The sequence below is a fragment of the Chenopodium album genome, chromosome 22 (assembly GCF_948465745.1).
Source record: "Chenopodium album chromosome 22, dcCheAlbu1.1, whole genome shotgun sequence".
Lineage (NCBI taxonomy): Eukaryota > Viridiplantae > Streptophyta > Magnoliopsida > Caryophyllales > Amaranthaceae > Chenopodium > Chenopodium album.
The window spans coordinates 29,085,001-29,104,642 of NC_137855.1; the positions used below are offsets into that span (position 1 = coordinate 29,085,001).

General features: G+C 41.6%; 1 protein-coding gene and 1 non-coding gene across 2 annotated transcripts in view; both read right to left on the minus strand.

Annotated features, from left to right (window-relative positions):
• The window catches only part of LOC145605985 (putative glutathione S-transferase), a 31,990-nt gene that overhangs the window by 1,334 nt on the left and 11,014 nt on the right, over nucleotides 1-19,642 (minus strand). The window lies entirely within an intron of this gene.
• On the minus strand, nucleotides 12,769-12,875 carry LOC145606467 (small nucleolar RNA R71). Its single transcript, XR_014105335.1, has one exon. It is a non-coding gene; the product is annotated as a small nucleolar RNA R71 (small nucleolar RNA).

Here is a 19,642-nt window from a genome sequence, read left to right on the forward strand (position 1 = left end):
CTTTCAATGGTTCGAAATTTGTTTTATGTGGACTCAATTAAGTTGTGCAATTTTGTCAAAGAACAAGGAGTATCAAGTTTGTAGACGATGAAGTGGTCGCATTCTATTTGATCCGATAAATGTAATTATGTAATTAGCTTTTCTCGAACTTGTTTGTGGATTAGGTAATGACTTAAACTAGGTTTGGTCACTACATAGGAAAACAATGTTTTTTATACTTTGGTATTAACATTATTATAATATGGAAGTGACAAAATATTAGATTATGATATACTTTCTCACACTATACTATAATTTACCTATACATTGTTAGAAAATAAATACTCCATATGTTTCATAATAATCACAGTGGGGTTCAAGCTTGGGGTTATGATGCTTGAAATATTCCCTACAGTAACATACGTTTCAATTTAACTAGTTACATAGATCACGTATATTTTTCTTTCATTTTCTTTTGAATAATGTATACTGAAACTAGTTTTATATATATATATATATACATACATACATATATATATATACATACATGTATGTATATATATATATATATATATATATATATATATATATATATATATATATATATATATATATATACATATACATATATATATATATAAATATATATATATATATATATATATATATATATATATATATATACATATATATACATATATACATATATATACATATATACATATATATACATATATATATATATATATATATACATATATATATATATATATATATATATATATATATATACATATAAATATACATATACATATACATATATATATATGTATATATATTGACTGAAAATAAGGTAGCATGATATTTCAATGTATTAACCTTTAATAGTAACGGTAAAAACTACTGCTATACAACAAATTGTAAACTCATCATTTTATCATGCATATGACTTAAATAGTTCTATGAGATAATTAATTCTCATGGTATTTTCTTTATGGCCTAAATTTTTTTTAGTAAAATGAAATTAAAATTTATTAGCTATAATTTATTATTTTTAATTCAACAAACTGAATTTAGTTGTATTAATAAAGGTAATAACCTTTTCTATTATAGGTCATAACATAAGTTCGATTTTATTTTTATTTTTTTTAAATATCCCCCTCATAAAATTTGTTCTACAAAAAAAAAAAACCCTTCATTTTCATTTTCCGTTTAAAAAAACCCTTCTATAAATTTGAAACTAAAAGCAGTATTTAATTGAAAATATTTAGGAAAAATTGCTCCCATTAATCTGAACTTTGCCTCGTCCGCCGAAAATAATCCCAACTTTTGTTTATTATCTATAGCACCCAACTTTGGGGGGTATTAATTTTCGTTGCATCCAAATGACTTGCAACCGGTAAAGCAGGTAAACCTTTGTGATTTTTTTTTTGCACATGTGTCAATATGTAATTGGTTGAGAAAAATAAAGAAAAAAAAAATTAAAGTAAAGAAAATTAAAAAAAAATAAAGAAAAATGTAAAAAAATTAATTAAACCCTAAATGGAAAAAAGAAAAAAAAAGAAAAAACCCAGCCCAATTCCACCACCGCCACCACCTGTGCCCCCACCTCCGACAACCCTACCCAGGTCGCCGGTACCCCTGCCCACCAAAACCGGCGAAACCCTTCCTTCCCTCTCCCCGAAAACCACCCCAGCTTCGCCCTACAGCTCCAACAACATCAGATTCGCACCGAGCAACCCCCGCAACCACCATCGCCACTGCAGTCCTCGATTTCCTACACCCCCAGCCACCGAAAACCTCCTCTAACACACCCCCAGCCACCGAAAACCTCCTTCTAACACCACCCAAGCCACCGAAAACCTCCTTCGACACACCCCAGCCACCGAACTACTCCCCTCCTTTCCCCACTCAAAAGCGCATCCACCACCATATTTCTTCTACTCGCGGTTGAGATCGGCCAATTTAGGGTCGAATTGCGAGATCGGGAAGGGAAGGGGTGGCTGGGCGGCGGTTTTCGGTAGCGGGGGAAGGGTTTTCGGGGAAGGAGCTGTTTTTCCGGCGGGGTAGGGGGTGAGGGTATGGTGTTTTCCGGGATAGGGTGGGGGGCTGGGTATTTTTCCTTTTTTTTTATTTTTGTTTTAATTTTTTTTGTTTTTTTTTGTTTTTTTGGACCTATTACGTGTTGACACGTGTCTAGGTAACCTGCTACATCAGGTTAGATGACCTGTTGGGTGCAGCGAAAATTAATACCCTCCAAAGTTGGGTGCAATAGATAATAAACAAAAGTTGGGATTATTTTCGGCGGCCGAGGCAAAGTTCAGATTAATGGGAGCAATTTTTCCAAATATTTAAGCCATTTTTGACTTTTTTGAGTTGAATCCCTTATTGAATTTGTAAAATAAAATACCTAGAATTTCAATATCTTCATATTTAAACAAAAAATTATATACTTTTGTTTTTTCAGCTGTAAATCATTTATTCAGAATTTAAGACAGCATGTGATTTATGGGTGACATTTGAATAGATTTAATATAATAATATTTGATTTCCTAAATAAAATCAACAAACGTACACATGCACAATTATATAAAATTAACAATTTAAATAGAAAAACAATTTTTAAATAAGACAACTCTGCAAATATATATAGGGAAAATATATATAGTATTTAATACCTGTCAAAAGCAAAGCTACACAAACCGAGTTCAAGTAAGAAAAATAAAAAAATAAACCAAAATATTTATGCGGGATGTTCAATGTTGTTTAGATAAGTTGCAAAAGTCAAACCATAATAAGAAAGGATCCAAAAGGTAATTACAAATTAAGTCATTTAAACATATTATATCTTTTAATTATCTTAATCATTGAATTCTTCACGTCCAGACTGATACCCATCTTCAGGCTTGCTGCGACTGCTTGTTCCATCATTGTTATTGCCAATATCTTCGCCAATTTAAAAGTGTATGTAGGATATGCAAACATGTACTTTATAGAACATACAAAAGAAAAAATGCAATTGGTAATATTCCATAAGACACAAGGTGAATTTCAATACTAATCCGGGATATAACTGTTATTCAGAAAAATATAACAGCAGGTAATGAGCTTAATAATAACAGGTTACTTCAAAATAAAACAAAAGGGTTGTCTGGATTATAGAAAGAAGAAATAGGTAATGACCTTAACAATAACAAGTCAATTCCAAAGTAAAACAGAAACTTGTTAGTATTAGATAAAAACTTCAAAGGTAATGACCTTAACAGTAAAAGGTTATTCAAAGGTAAACAGAGACTTGTTAAGGTAATGACCTTAACAATAAAAGGTCAACTACAGAGTAAACAGGAGAGTTGTTCGTACTATTAAAAAAAGTAATAGGTACTAACCTGAACATTAAAAGGACAATTCCATTTATAATCAGTGTTATTCAAGATCAAAACAGAGTTAATCCATTAAACGATAATTTTACTTGATCAAAACAATTGAGCAATTCAAGATCAAAAATAAAAGAATACCTTTATCTAGGTTATGAACATCATCGGCATTGTCAATATGAGACTTCGCGTTCTCTCGGAACTCAGTCATGGTAGTCTCATCGAAGACTTCTGGATGCAATTGCCTTAGCATCTGTTGCACAACAAGGCTCTCCACCATGGCAGCCTCTAATGACGATCCTCCCGCACGAAGGCCAACCCCCTCAACACCTATGTCAGTCTCAATTTGGGGTTAGCTTTCGCTGCTCATTCGCCCTACCGATTGCCTCCATTTTCCGTAGCACAAAGTCCCCCACTTTGAGAGGACACTTGTGTACTCTTTTGTTGTACACCCGAGTCATTCTCAGACGGTATATCTCATGGTGCAAGACAACATTGCCCCTGCGCTCTGGAAGTGAGTCCAATGCTAGTCGCATGGCCTCCCAGTTCGCCTCTTCATCATACAGCATGATTCGAAGAGTCGGCTCATAATGCTCAATGGGCAGGACAGCTTATGCGCCATACACCATAAGGAATGGGGTATCTCCAGTTCCCTTTAGCAGTCGTTCTGATGGACCAGAGGACGTGTGGTATTTCATCCGCCCAAAGGCCACCAGCCCGTTCAATTATTTTCTTAATCCCGTCTGAGATTAACTTGTTGAAGGCTTCGACCTGGCCATTTGCTTGAGGCCGGCCGACTGATGCAAAGAAGCTTGAGACACCTTGGTCTCCCAGCCAAGTCTTGAGTTGAGGCGTCTCAAATTGAAGACCATTGTAAAAAACCATAGACATGGGCACCCCGAAACGAGTGATTATGTTCCTCCAGATGAAGGAAATGACATCTTTTGTCTTGATGTTTTTGACCGCCTCTGCCTCTACCCACTTGGTAAAATAATCCACAGCCACCAGTATGTAGCACTTGCCGCCTGGTGCGGCTGTATATAGCCCCAGAATGTCCATGCCCCGTTTGGCAAAGGGTATTGGGCTGTGGATGGCCATCAGGTCTGTAGCCGGACGATGGATGAGCTTGCCAAATTTTTGGCACTTGTCACATTTTTTCACCATTTCCATTGCATCCGACTCCAGAGTCGGCTAGAAGTAAAGCCGCTTGGCCTTGGCAGCGAGGGATCTACAGCCTATATGGGAAGTGCAGAATCCCGAATGAAACTTTTCGAGGACTTCCTTACCCTTCTCAGGGGTAACACACTTCAACAGGGGTTTCAAAAAACCAGCCTTGAAGAGTTCTCCGTGTCGCAACTCGAAGTTAGCCGCTCGTTTTTCCAGAACAGCCGCCTCCTGTGGTGAGTCAGGGAGCGTGCCGTCTGCAAGATAGGCCCGGATGCTGTCCATCCAGGTTCAGCTTCGATCCAGATTTCCAATGGGGTCTTCCTCAGATATGCTTCTTTTTTCCATGACCTCCTAAAAGACTGACCGAGGGGTTTCACAAGAGGCGGATGATGCCAGCTTGGACAAAGCATCCGCCTGATTGTTTGAAGACCTGGACACTTGACTTAGATTGAATTCTTCAAGTGTCCCAACTTCAACCTTGATCGCCTGCAAGTATTTAATCATGGCCGGATGAGTGGCCTCGTACGTCCCATTGACTTGGAGTACGACCAGTTGTGAATCAGAGCAGGCGTCAACTTTCTTTGCCCCTGCTGCCTTATAGTACCGAATGCCGGCAAGCAGGGCTTCATACTCGGCCTCATTGTTAGAGACCTGGAACTTGAACCGTAGTGCATACTCATATTTGTCTTCTTCGGGAGACTAACAGATAATTCCTGCACCACAGCCATTCACAGTGGAGCTCCCGTCCACATACAATTTCCAAACCTGACTAGTATCATCCGGAGCAATCGGCCTTGTCATTTCCACAATAAAGTCGGTGAGTGCTTGCCCCTTTATTGCTTTCCTTGGTTTGTAAATGATTTCCAATCCTTGCATTTCAATCGCCCATTTGAGCATTCGTCCAGAAGACTCCAAGGTTGTAAGTGGTCGCTTGATCGGTTGGTCAGTGTAGACCACTACCGCATGCGCCAAGAAATAGGGTTTCAACTTCTTGATGGCCATGTAAAGAGCGAGACCAAAATTTTCAACCATGGGGTACCGAAGCTCAGCGTTCCTAAGAACATGGCTGATGAAATAGACCGGGAGCTGGGTGCCATCTCTTTCAGCTAAGAGAACGGCGCTGAGGGCATGATCGGAGACGGCCAAGTACATGAAGAGCTTCTCTTTGGGCAGAGGGCTAACAAGCCTCAACAAAGAGTGCAGATGAGTTTTTAACTTTTGAAAGGCCGCCTCTGCATCGTCTCCCCATTCAAAATTGGTCTTCTTCCTGATTTCCTGGAAGAAGTAGAGACACTTGTCGCCTGACCGACTGAGGAATCTCCCCAGGGCCGCCAGACAACCTGTTAGCTTTTGTACTTCTTTCACAGTACGGGGCGACTACATGTCGATGACCGCCTGTATCTTCTCAGGGTTGGCCTCTATTCCCCTTTGGTCAATCAGGAATCCGAGAAACTTCCCAGAATCAACACCAAAGACACACTTTTTTGGATTTAGCATGACCTTGTGCCGCCTGAGTGTGGCGAATGTTTCTCGGAGTTCAGCAAGGTGATCCGCTTGTTGCTTGGATTTGACTATCATGTCATCAACGTATGCTTCTACATTCCTCCCAATTTGATTAATGAAGACCGTATTAATCATTCGTTGGAAAGTAGCAGGTGTATTCTTCAAACCAAACGGCATTACAGTATAACAGAACAACCCCTGATCAGTGACGAATGCCGTTTTTTCTTGATCTTTTTTCCACAGGGGGATCTGATGAAAGCCTGAATAGAAGTCCATAAAACTCATCAGGGCATGTCCGGTTGTTGAATTGACCAGACTGTCGATCTTTGGCAATGGATAACTATCCTTCGGACATGCTCTGTTCTGGTCGGTGTAGTCAACACACATCCGCTAAGTTCCATTCGGCTTTTTTACTAACACAACGTTAGCCACCCACTCGGGGAAATTGCATGGCCGAATGAACTTGGCGTCCAGCAGCTTTTTAACTTCGGCTGCTGTCGCCTGACTTCTTTCCTTGCCGTGATTTCTTTTCTTTTGCCAAATGGGCTTCTTTTTCGGATCCACGGCGAGTTTGTGGACAGTGAGATCCGGGCTGATGCCAGGCATCTATTCCACTTCAAAGGGAAAGATGTCTTTGAATTCTTTCAAAAGCTGGTGCAGACCGTCCCCACCTTAAAAGTCCACTCTGGCCGAGTGTCGTCCAGAGGGATATCAATGTGGTCACCAGTCGGCTGGGGACGGAGGTCGTCTGACCGTTCCCCGGTTAGTGATTGCTATTGCTTTTCTTTTTTGACCACCACCAGCTGATCAATCTTTCTCTTTTTCTCGGCTGGTGGGGCTTCCTGATCTTCCTTAATATCATCAAGGTCGATTGTTTGTTTGCCCCGGACGGTTGCTACGGCCGCGGGCTTGACGTCCGAGAGATAACACTCTCAAGCCGTGTTTTGGTCCCCGTTAAGGGAACCGACTGTGCCATCATCCCTTTCATACTTGACAAGCATGAGGGCAGGAATTATGACGGCCTTGCACTCGTTCAGAGTGGGTCGGCCAATGCTGAGGTTGTAAGCGGTGAGCTCTTCAACCACGATGAAACGGATGGTCATATGACGACCGTTTCCCTTCTTTCCCAGGCGGACGGGCAGGTCTATCCGTCCGACTGGGTGCACAAGTTCTCCCCCAAACCCTACAAGGGTGTGGGAGACCTCCATCATGCTATCCAGCTTGTACTTGAGATTGGACAAGCATTTGAGGATGATGAGGTCAGAGGAGTTGCCTGTGTCCATCAGATTTCGACCAACCAGTTGGTTGGCCACTTTGCATTCAGTGACCACAGGGTCATCATGCGGCCGACGGACTTTGCTTCTATCCTTTTTGGTGATGATGACTTCGGGGAAGGCGGATGTGCTTGCCGCCTCTCCCTCTTCAATAAAATGGATCATCTTTTTCAGAAGATCCTTGGTTCCCCGAATGGTCGGGCCACCCCCGGCGAATCCGCCTGCTATTGTATATACCGGATCTTCATCAGTTTTGATACTAACAATAGGCTGGGGAGTCTTCTTTTTGGACTGCCCCGGATTTGCTTTTGAAGTCACTTTGGACTTCACATAGAACTTCAGCTATCCTTTGTCGGCCAGACGGTCAAGCTCTCGTTTGAGGCTGAAATAGTCGTTGGTGTCATGGCCGACATCCTCATGGAAATGGCAGTGTTTATTTTTGTTCCGATTCTCAACGGAACCCCTCATTGGAGTCGGCTTCTCAAGAGTTAGCCGATCCTTTATTTCCAAAAGGATGGAGCAGCAGTCCTTGTGGAGCTCGTACCTTGGGATGTACGGTTTCCACTCTTTCTTCTTTTTCTAGGCCGGCTGATCGGAGTTATCAACAGCCTAGATTTGTTTTTTCTTTTTTCTCTCTTCTAGCTTAGGAGCCGGCTGAGAAGGCCGACTCTCTTTCTGTCGGTCAGACCTTTTAGAGTCCGACTGCTTGCTGGAGGAGCAGAGCTCGGTCGCCTGTATATAGGCTTCTGCCTCTCGCAGTGCCCCCTGCAAGGTGAAAATTTTTTTGCGGACAAGTTCGTACTTGAAAGTAGAACCGTCCTTCAGACCCTTGAAGAAGTGTGTGAAGGCGACCTCATCAGACAGCCCATGGATCTGGATTCTCACCAGATTGAACCGCCTGACATAGGAACGCAAGCCTTCTCTATCTCCCTACTGTACATTGCCAAGATTAAGGCTTGTCTTTTTGGCAGGGATGTTCATTGAGAACTTTGAAGCGAACAAGAACGCAAGCGTCTTGAAGCTATTGATGCAACCAGCCGGCAGATTGCCGAACCACAGCTGGGCTATGTCCTTCAGGGTGGCTGGAAAACAACGACACCATGTGGAATCATCCAACCCTTGTAATTACATGAGGTAGGTGTATGCTAGCAGGTGGTCTTCAAGGTTGGTGGTCCCATCATAGGTCCCAACCAACACATTTTTAACCTTGGCCGGCTGTTCGGCTTCGGTTATTTCCTTGGAGAAGGTAGATGGTTGATCTCTAAGGTGTTGCAGCCTAAGCTGCCAGTCCATGGGATGATAGCCGCATTCCGCCTACCCTCCAAAGAAGGAAGGTTGAATATAAGATTGGGTAGCCGACTGGTACAATGGCTGAGCCATGTGCTGAGCCGACTGGATTACATGAGGCCCAACTTGAACCCGAGGGCTGCTTGCTGGGGTCTCATGCGCAGATTGTGAATACCTTAGAGAGGTAGTCTGGAAGCTATCATGATAAGTCGATGTTGAAGCCGACTCTGAAAGCTCATTCCTCTTCCGCTCGATGTAATGTCGAGCGTCAGAGAATGTTTTCTTGCTACCATCCGGCTGAACATGTCGAATGGCTTTTCTTGTACCCGTTTCTGGGAAACGGAGTCTGGTAAGGTCAAACTGAGGCCGAGCCTTCTCCTTAGGGGCAGGATGAGGAGTCGGCTGTCGGTCCCTGACCGATTTGTGCTTGCCCACCTGGGCTGATTTCTTGGTCGACTGCTCCTTTCTAGGAGTAGCCGACATCTTGTCGGTGAGTTGTTTAATCTCACCTCTGAGACTGCTCACAAGCTTCATGAGCTCGTCTCTGGTTACTGAGGCTGATCCTGCTGCCTGGGTAGGATCAACTGGCTTCTTCGAATGTCCGGCTGATTTGCTCGGAGCATTTTGAGAATGAGGGCGATCCCGCTTTTCCTTGCTGCGGATGCGTTTGGAGATGAGAGACCCATCTCGGGCAGTATAGGTTTCGACGTCACCGTCGTCACCTGAGTCATGGTCCGTTTGGACCAACACTTCTTCCAGGGACCGATTGGTCTCTTGTGGCTGTCTGGTCTCCGGAGGCCGATTGGTTTCCGAAGGCCGATTGGTTTTAGGAGTTGGTACAGTTTCCAAAGAGGCCATCTTAGAGGTACTCTCTCCACAGACGGCGCCAAATGTTTCGGGGTTTTTTGTGTCCCTCGGGAGAGTTACAACACTAAGACTGGATGCTGAACTTGGGTGCCTGTACCTGCAAAACAACGGAGCACCGAATGGTCGGTGGTCCGCCTCCAAAGCCTAAGTTAGTAAAGGTCCGAAGAGTAAACGTGCGGAATGAAAAGGTTATCTGCTCGGATTCCGAGCTCGGGTGTACTGTTCTCCTGAGAGTGACAGTTCAGACAATGATTGGCATTCGATCACTGAATTTTCCTAGAAAAGTGTGCTCGTAAAGAATATCGTCTTCCCATAAATGAGGGGAATGTCCCCTATTTATAGGTTCCTAAAAAAGTGTGCTCTCCCTAGGGTTTCGTGCCCTAGGGAAGGACACGCAGCTTTTGCAGGGCCTTGGTATTTGGGCCTGAAAGCAACCAATCCCAGGGTCCTTAATCTGCCTGCTACGTGTCGTGCCCTGGGAGGCCTAAAGTGGCACCCCTTCCAGTGACACGTGGCGGACTCTGATTGGGCCAACTGGCCAGGGTATTTTTACCTAAATCAAATTGTATATGTAATTTTCGATTTTTTAAGATTCTTGAAAAACTGAGCCAATTTACCTCTTTTACAATCTGTTATAGCATATTCAATCTGTTCATTGATTTTAAAAAAAATGTTAACCAAAAAGTATGTAATTTACATATTTTAAAGCAAATAGTTACCATATGCTATCAATGAGTAATATATATACTGCAAATTGTTTCAAAAAAAAAAGTAATATACTGCAAACGACAATTTAAAAATCAAGAAGTTACCACATCAATTGCCAGGCAATGTCTATCGTGCGTGACTCCCAACGAATCCACTATATACACCGTTTTTAACAGTACATAGTAAACCAATAGGAACCAATGATTTATTGAATCATCTAGAACGGGGATAAATATCTGATGAGCAACATACTATTAGTGAAACAACTACAGGAATTCAAACGCATAAGAAATAAAGGAAATGACCTATTAAACAACTACAGATATCCAAACCTGCTCAACATTGCTTAAATCACTATCACCATCAGGTATAAAGGTTGCCACAATTTTACCACAAAAATCAATAAGTGATTTAAATCTATAAACTGGGATCCGTGAATCCAATTCCATTACGGCACACTGCAACATGGACATTGATATGTCTATTTTATATAGTATTTTACACCCGTCCCTTGGTCATAATTAGTAGTGTTTTTGGCTCTTTGGAGCCACTTTTATTACTAATATGTGTTTTCTAGTGTTTTCGTAGTTTTGGTTGAGTTTTTTAGGGAATTGCACCTTTGGAGCATTTTCCCGAGATTTTATAAAGCAACTACGAGCATTGGAGGAGCACGACCATTGTTGAAGCCCAAGGCCGGCTAGAATCATCGAGCCGGTGATTAAGGGCTCGGTATTTGGAATACCGAGGTTTGGACCGAGTATTCAAGACCTGAAGAGGAGATCCGGATTAGGCCGAGGAGTTGAGCCCGATCAAAGTCCAAGCCTCGAGGAACCACAAGGGCCCGATCGGGCAAGCATAGTCCCGATCAGGCAAGCTAGCAGCAAGTGGCATGGTGCGTGCCAGGCGCGCCCGATCGTGCGAGCCCTAGCACGATCGGGCGACGCTGCTGCGAGGGAATGCGAGCAAAAAGGCGTGCCCAATCGGGCAGCCCTTAGCTCGATCGGGCGCGTGTTTCCAGGGAGCTGAGTTTGACGAAACACTTAGTTTCTAATTAGGAGTTGTTAGATTTTTGTTTAAGTACATTTTTAGGATAATTATTTTGGTTACTCTTTCCCTTTTACTTTCTCTCTCTACTTAATATTTTCTCTCTCTAGACTTTTCTCTCTACTTTCCCTTGTTCTTGACTACTTTGTAATTCCGCCGTCTTGGTACGATTTCTATTTTAAATAATTTCAGTAATTTCTTCCTTCCAATTCCTTTTGACTAATTTTATTACTTTGCATGCTTTAGATTTAATTATGTTCGAGTAGTTTAATTCTAGGGTTTATGGGGATCCATAATTAATATGAAGGGATAATTTGTTATTATTGATTATTGATATTGCATGATAATTTCTTATTGAATTGTTTTAATTCTTTGCAATTAGATTATGAATCGAGCAGATGTAATTTGATTGTGAATGTTTAGCAATATTGAATTGATGAATCGAGCGGATGTTAATTTAATATTAAAGGCTATTTTCAATAGGAACTTAGATCTAGTAAATTGCGAGAGCCTGTTAGATGTATGTTGGTTAATAAATTGCGAGAGCCTGTTAATCATGTTATTTGTGCAATGTTGATTAATTGATTGTTATGTTTTATCCCGGAATATTAATTATTGGTGAACCTGAGACCCTAGGCCTTCTTATTATCGATTTTCTCCGTAAACTTAATATTCGTAGTATAGATTCATATTAAAAACAACAATTTGGTTACTTTAATAATTTAGATTATGTTAATTAATTAGGAGTAGAGACACCAGTTTCCCTATGGATTCGACCCTACTTCCCTATCTACTTTAGTTAGAGGATTTAGGTAATACTTTTCATTAGGTGACACGACTTTAGCCTGTCAAAATTTGGCGCCGCCGTTGCCGGGGAAACGGTTTTATTTTTATTTCTAATTGTTTTTGTAGTCTAGATTATTTTTCTTTTGCCTCAAAGGAAATTAGTTCTTTGAGGTAGTTCTAATATCTGTCTTTTTAGTTCTTTGTTTATGCCCAGGTGTTCCAGATCAGGTTACATTCCATTCGATCCTGAGATCGAGCGCTCTTTCCATAGACAGAAGAATTTTTATAGGCAGATCCTAGCAGGTTCTGGGAGTAACGATATTCCTGGAAATCCACTATCTAATTCTAGTGATTCGGAGGACTCATCCGATTCAGAATTAGAGATGGCTACACCACCTCCACCTCCACCTCGCAAGCTTAGCGATTATTCGCAGCCGTCCCTGACGGATTTTCCACATCTTTCTCCTACACCTGATCTCGAGGGAGTCCAGTTCGACATTAAGCCCCAGTTTATAACGATGATAGAAAGAAAGCAGTTCAGTGGAGCTAAGGGTGAAGATCCTAATCTTCACATTGCAGATTTCTGTCAATACTGCAACACTATTAGGTAGAATGGGGTAACGCAGGACCAAATCAGGGAGATTCTTTTTCCCTTTTCTTTACTTGGAAAAGCTAAATTGTGGTTTAATGGTTTGAATAGAACTGCACTTGGTATTACTAACTGGGAGACTCTTGCTTTGAATTTCTATAACAAATATTACCCTACAGAGAAAACAACTTTACTGAGAAGCGCCATTCAGAACTTTGCCCAAGAGCCAGATGAATCATTATATGAGGCTTGGGAGAGGTTCAAGGATCTGCAGAGGGAGTGTCCCCACCATAACTTGGCAAAGTGGCAGTTGATTCAAGCCTTTTACAATGGATTAGGGAATGCATCTAGGACAATTTTAGACTCCGCAGCTTGCGGTAGATTTATGAATCTTAATGTTGATGATGCAGGTCAGGTTATCGAAGATATGGCGATACATAATTCCCAATACGGGAATACTAGAGGCTATGCAAATAAGGGCAAGCACCATGTTGATTCAGTAACCCTTATGCAAGCCCAGCTCACATCTATTTGCCAGAAATTAGATAACCTTAGTACTACTATTTCCTAATTCTGTTGCTAATGTTTCTGCTGTTACTAACAATGCTAACGATGCTTTCTGTGAAAATTGTGGAAGTGTAGGTCATTATGAACAAGATTGCAGGAGTTCAATGGAGCAAGTTAATGCTAACCAAACCTACAAGCAAAATAACCCATACTCTAACACCTACAATCCTGGCTACCGGAACCATCCCTACTTATCCTACCGTAGCACTAATGTTCAAAACCCTCCACCTCTACAACAACCACAACAAGCACCACCTCCACAACATAAATATTATCACCCTCATGCTAACCAGAATGCCCCAGCACAAACCCCTCTACATCTTCTTACCCTGCTTTATCAGAAATTAGAGCAATGCTGACCAGTATGCAAAAGCATATGGAGAGTAGAGACCAACAAATTGATTCTATTATAGCCCATAATAAAGTCATGGACACCCAAATTGCCCAATTTTCCTCTACCCTACAAGCTCGCCAACAGCGAGCCCTACCAGCGCAGGGAATTCAACCTACGGAACATGCGAATGCAATTACCCTAAGGAGTGGTTCACACTACGATGGGCCCCCAATGCCCAAAGAGGATGAACCTGATTTAATTGATATTGCTAATCCTGATTCCATTGTACCAAATGTCCCTGCAGGGCTCCAGGATAACACTAATAATTCTGATAATGTATTGTAGGGTACAACCTCAGGGAAGGATGCACCCCAGGAGAAGAGTAGGGAAGCACCACCAGTTATTAAGCTACCATTCCCCAACCGTCACTTGAAGACTAAGTTGGATAAGCAGTTTGGTAAGTTTTTGGAGGTAGTGAAAAATTTGCAGGTAACAGTTCCTTTCACAGAACTTATTACTCAAGTTCCTGCATATGCTAAATTCATGAAAGATATTTTGACTAGGAAAAGGGCCTTTAATGAAGTAGAAACTGTAGCATTCACTGAGGAATGTAGTGCATTATTACAGAATAAATCCCCCCCTAAATTAAAGGATCTTGGTAGTTTTTCTATCCCTTGTTATATTGGAAATGTCTTCATTGATAAAGCATTATGTGATCTAGGTGCTTCTGTTAGTGTCATGCCATCGTCTGTATGTTCTAAATTAAATATGGGTGATTTAAAAGTTACTAATATAACTTTGCAAATGGCAGATCGTTCTGTTAAATACCCCTTAGGTATTTTAGAGGATGTACCTGTTAGAGTTGGTAAATTTTTTATCCCTGTTGATTTTGTTGTTTTAGACATGGCTGAGGATACACAAATCCCCATTATACTAGGTAGGCCTTTTCTCCATACTGCAGGAGCCATTATTGATGTGAAAAATGGTAAACTAACCCTTTTTGTTGGCGATGATAATATCACATTTAACTTAGGGAAAGTTTTAAAAGATCCTATGCTTGATGAAAATTGTTATTCAATTGATGTACTTGATATAATGTATGATATTTGTGAGGAAAGCTTACCACAAGTTCTTGCAAGGGACCCCTTGGAGGAAATTCTTTGTGGAAATTTGTCTGCAGGTGACATGAGCATATGGAGCAAGGAAGTGGATGACATAGAAAGAGCTCTTGCCACCAAGGAATTCGACGTTAATGATTGTGTGAAGGTAGTAAATTTGGTTCAGGAATCAAAACCTGCAGAGGTGAAGAAACCTGAACTAAAACCTCTCCCTTCTCATTTAAAATATGTTTTTCTTGATGAGCAGGAATTGTACCCTGTGATCATTAGTACTGCACTTGATGACCCACAAACTTCCCAACTTCTAGAGGTTCTAAGAACCCACAAAAGGTCAATAGGGTACAGTATTGATGATCTCAAGGGTATAAGCCCTGATTTTTGTATGCACAGGATACAATTAGAGGACAACTACAAACCTTGTATTCAACCCCAGAGGAGGTTGAATCCCAATATGCAAGAGATAGTTAAGAAAGAGGTTATGAAATTACTTGATGCAGGTATTATATATCCTATTTCTGACTCCAAATGGGTAAGTCCTGTACAGGTGGTTCCTAAGAAGGGTGGGATGACTGTTGTTAAAAATGATAAAAATGAATTAATTCCCACTAGAACTGTTACAAGGTGGCGTATGTGCATTGATTATCGTAGATTAAATATCGCCACTAAAAAGGAACACTTCCCTATCCCCTTTATTGATCAAATGCTTGAGAGGTTAGCAAATCATAAGTTCTTTTGCTATTTGGATGGGTATTCGGGATTTTCCAAATCCCGATCCACCCTGACGATCAGGAAAAGACTACATTTACATGCCCCTATGGCACTTTTGCATATTGTAGAATGTCTTTTGGTTTATGTAATGCACCTGCTACTTTTCAACGTTGCATGATGAGCATATTTTCTGATTTCATAGAGTCTATCATGGAAGTCTTTATGGATGATTTTAGTGTTTATGGTTCTTCATTTGATGCATGCTTATTAACCTTGCTAAAATTTTGAAAAGATGTGAAGAATGCAACTTGGTTTTAAATTGGGAGAAATGTCACTTTATGGTGACAGAGGGAGTAGTTCTTGGTCACATTGTATCTGATAAGGGTATACAGGTAGATAAGGCTAAGATTTCAGTGATTGAGCAGTTGCCTCCCCCAGTTAATGTTAAGGGAGTTAGGAGTTTCTTGGGTCATGCGGGGTTTTATTGCCGTTTTATTAAAGATTTCTCTAAAATTGTTAAACCACTGACTCAGCTTTTACTCAAGGATGCCCCTTTTATTTTTACTGACGAGTATCTTGAGGCTTTTGACAGGATTAAGCAGGCTTTGATATCGGCACCCATCATATGTGCACCCGATTGGAATCTTCCATTCGAAATCATGTGTGATGCAAGTGACTTTGCTCTAGGAGCCGTGCTTGGACAAAGGAAGGACAAAGTTTTGCATGCTATTTATTATGTAAGCAAAACTTTGGATGAGGCCTAAGTCAATTATGCCACCACGGAAAAGGAGTTTCTTGCTGTTATATATGCTTTAGAAAAATTTAGATCATATCTTGTTGGTTCTAAAGTCATTGTTTTTACTGACCATGCAGTTTTGAAATTCCTAATAGCTAAGGCGGAATCCAATCCAAGGCTACTCCGGTGGGTTCTTTTGCTCCAAGATTTCAATATTGAGATAAAGGATAAAAAGGGAGCAGAGAACGTAGTGGCAGACCACTTGTCACGAATCAGGTATGATGAGGGTAAGGATTCTCTTCTTATAGATGATTCATTCCCTGATGACAACCTGTATGCAGTTGTAGAGCATCACCCTTGGTATGCGGATTTTGCTAATTATTTAGTGGGTGGTACTCTACCTCCTGACTTGTCCTACCAACAGAAAAAGAAATTCCTTTCGGATGTTAAACGTTACTTTTGGGATGATCCTTTTTTGTTTCGTGAGTGTGTAGACGGATTATTTCGCAGGTTTGTTCCCGAATGGGAGGTTCACGGCGTCCTTACCAGTTGTCATACTTCACCCTATGGTGGACATCATGGCCCTACTAAAACGGTGGCTAAGATTAATGAGTCAGGCTTCTTTTGGCCTACCATGTTTAAAGATGCTAACACTTTTGTGCAGGCTTGTGACTCTTGCTAGAGGACTGGCAACATTTCGCGGAGGCATGAGATGCCCTAAACTGGGATTCTCGAAGTTGAAATATTTGATTTTTGGGGTATCGATTATATTGGGCCGTTCCCATCTTCCAATGGGAATTGTTACATACTTGTAGCCGTAGATTATGTGTCCAAATGGGTAGAAGCCATAGCTTCACCAATAAACGATTCTAAGGTAGTCATTAAGCTATTTAAGAAGGTCATATTTTCCAGGTTTGGTGTTCCACGGGCTATTATTAGTGATGGGGGTACCCACTTCCATGAAAGACAATTGGATAACCTACTTAGGAAGTATGGTGTGTATCATAGAACCGGGCTTAGTTACCATCCCCAAACTAGTGGACAAGTTGAGGTCTCTAATAGGGAAATCAAGGCGATCTTAGAGAAGGTAGTAGCCAAGTCAAGGAAGGATTGGAGTATGAAGCTTGATGACACACTTTGGGCATACCGAACAGCATTTAAGACACCGATTGGTACTTCACCTTATAGACTAGTTTATGGTAAGGCATGTCATCTTCCCGTAGAGTTGGAGTACAAAGCTTTTTGGACAATCAAAGAGCTTAATATGGATTCTAAGGCCGCGGGTCAGAAGTGACTTCTTCAACTCAATGAGTTGGATGAGTTTAGATTGTCGGTATATGATAGTGCTCGGATCTACAAGGAGAAGACCAAGAAGTGGCATGACAAGACCAAGATTGTCAGTATATGATAGTGCTCGGGCGCGCAATTGAGATTTTGGAAATTTGGAAATTCGCCTGATCGGGCGTGCCTTGTCCGATCGGGCGCGCCATTTGGCCGTCCCCCCCCCCCTTTATTTTCTTTTCTTTTCTTTCTTTCCTCACTTTCTTCTTATTTCATCTTCTTCATCTCACTTTCTCTCTCTAAAACCTCCATTTTCAAACCTTCAACCTACACTTCAATTCAAGATCTCCTCCAATTCTTCCATCAAAACTCAAAAATTCTTACATATTCTAACTCCTCTCATCTTCCTCTACAATCTACACTAAATTTTCATCACTTTCTCTCAATTTTCACTCAAACCCTAAGAGATTGAAAGCTTCAATTCCTACTAATTTACAAAGAAAATGGCATTCACTACTAGAAAAGGCCCATTTCCGACGGAATTTTTCCGTCGAAAACACCTTGAAATCCGTCGGAAAAGGTGTTTCCGATGGAATTCCGTCGGAAAAGGTTGTCGGAAATTTCTTCGTAGGAAATACCACCTTTTCCGGCGAAAATTCCGTCGGAAACACTATTCCGACGGAATTTTCCGTCGAAACACAATTTCTGGTACCTGCGAATTCCGTCAGAAATTTCCGACGAAATTGGAAATTCTGTCGGAAATTTCCGACGGAAATTCCGTCGGAAACTATTTTCGGGAATTAAAAAAAATCCGCCGTGCCACCACCGGCACGGCATATCACCACCTCCAACCACCCAAAAAGGCCTGTCAACCCCAACCAAACCAACCTTCTCAAACCCTAACCCTAACCCATTTCCACCACCCCCACTACAGACCACCACCACCGCCACCCACTAAATCACTAAATTAACCCACACCACAAAACCAAACCTAACCCAGACCCAAACCCCTAACCCAGACCCGACCTAACTAAACGAACCTTCTCTCACCACCCAAACCCTAACCCTAAACCTTAGCGGCACCCACCACCACCTCCCTCGACCCACCCTTAAACTGACCCTAAAACCACCAACGAGCCACCAGAACCACCAAATTTTAAAAAAAAAACTTTAAAATTAAAACATAAAACCACCAACGAACCACCACAACCACCCTAACCTATCCACAACACTAATCAAAACCCCATCCTCACCCATACCCAGATCCACCCACCTAAACACCCTAACCCAGACCCGACCGAACCCGACCCCACCTAAGCCCAGATCTCACAGCCACTACAAACCACCACCACCACCGAAATCCATATGTAAAAAAAAAATAATCGAAAAAAAAAATCATAAATTAAAACATAAAACATACCTTCAATTGAAATATGCTTCGAATTTCACCACGGAAACGGTTTAATAAGGCCAAATTCGTCCATGAAAAGTCTAGATCTAGGCTTTTCATGGCCGAATTTGGCTTAAAAAACCTTTCAAGTAGTTAACCTTTGTTGTTGTTGATGTCGGTGGTTAGTTGATGTTGATGTCGTTGGTGTGTTGTTGATGACGGTGGTGTTGTTGTTGATGCCGCCGTGGTGTGGTGTGGTCGAAAGGGGGGAAGTACAGGGAACGAGAGGAGAGATCAGAGAACAGAGAGAAGAGGTTGTTGTGTGAGGTTGATGTTGGTGGTGGTTGTTGCAGTCGCGGTGGTGGGAAGAAAGAGGGGAAAGCGCGAGAGAAGGAAGAGGAGATAAGGAAGAGGAAAGGTAAGAAGAGAAGAGAGAGAAAGGGGAAGGTGAGAGAAAGAGAAAGGGGAAAGTGAGAGGCGGAAAGAGAAAAAGGGGTAGGAGGAGCTGCTTTAGGGTTTCTTCATTAAATGTGTTTTTTGTTTTTTTTTTTAAAGTATTTTCCGACGGATTTTTATTCCGTCGGAAATTTTCGTTTCCGACGGAAAAATCCGTCGGAAAGGGCATATATTCCGACGGATTATGATTCCGTCGCGAATTTCCGACGGATTTGCGATGGAAATTTTTAATTCGTCGGAAATATCCGACGAAATATAAATCCGTCGGAAATTTCGGCTTTTGCGACGGAATTACCTGTCCGTCGGAACTAATCCGTCGGAATTCGACCTGATTCTTGTAGTGATTCAAGAGGTCTAGAACCGGAAGGGGTGAAGGATCGAGGCAGCAAGTGCCCAACATTGACCCGGAATTGCAAATTCCGGGGTGGGAGAGGGTGGTCATCACCACCCAAGAGCAACGACAAAGAATGCTCA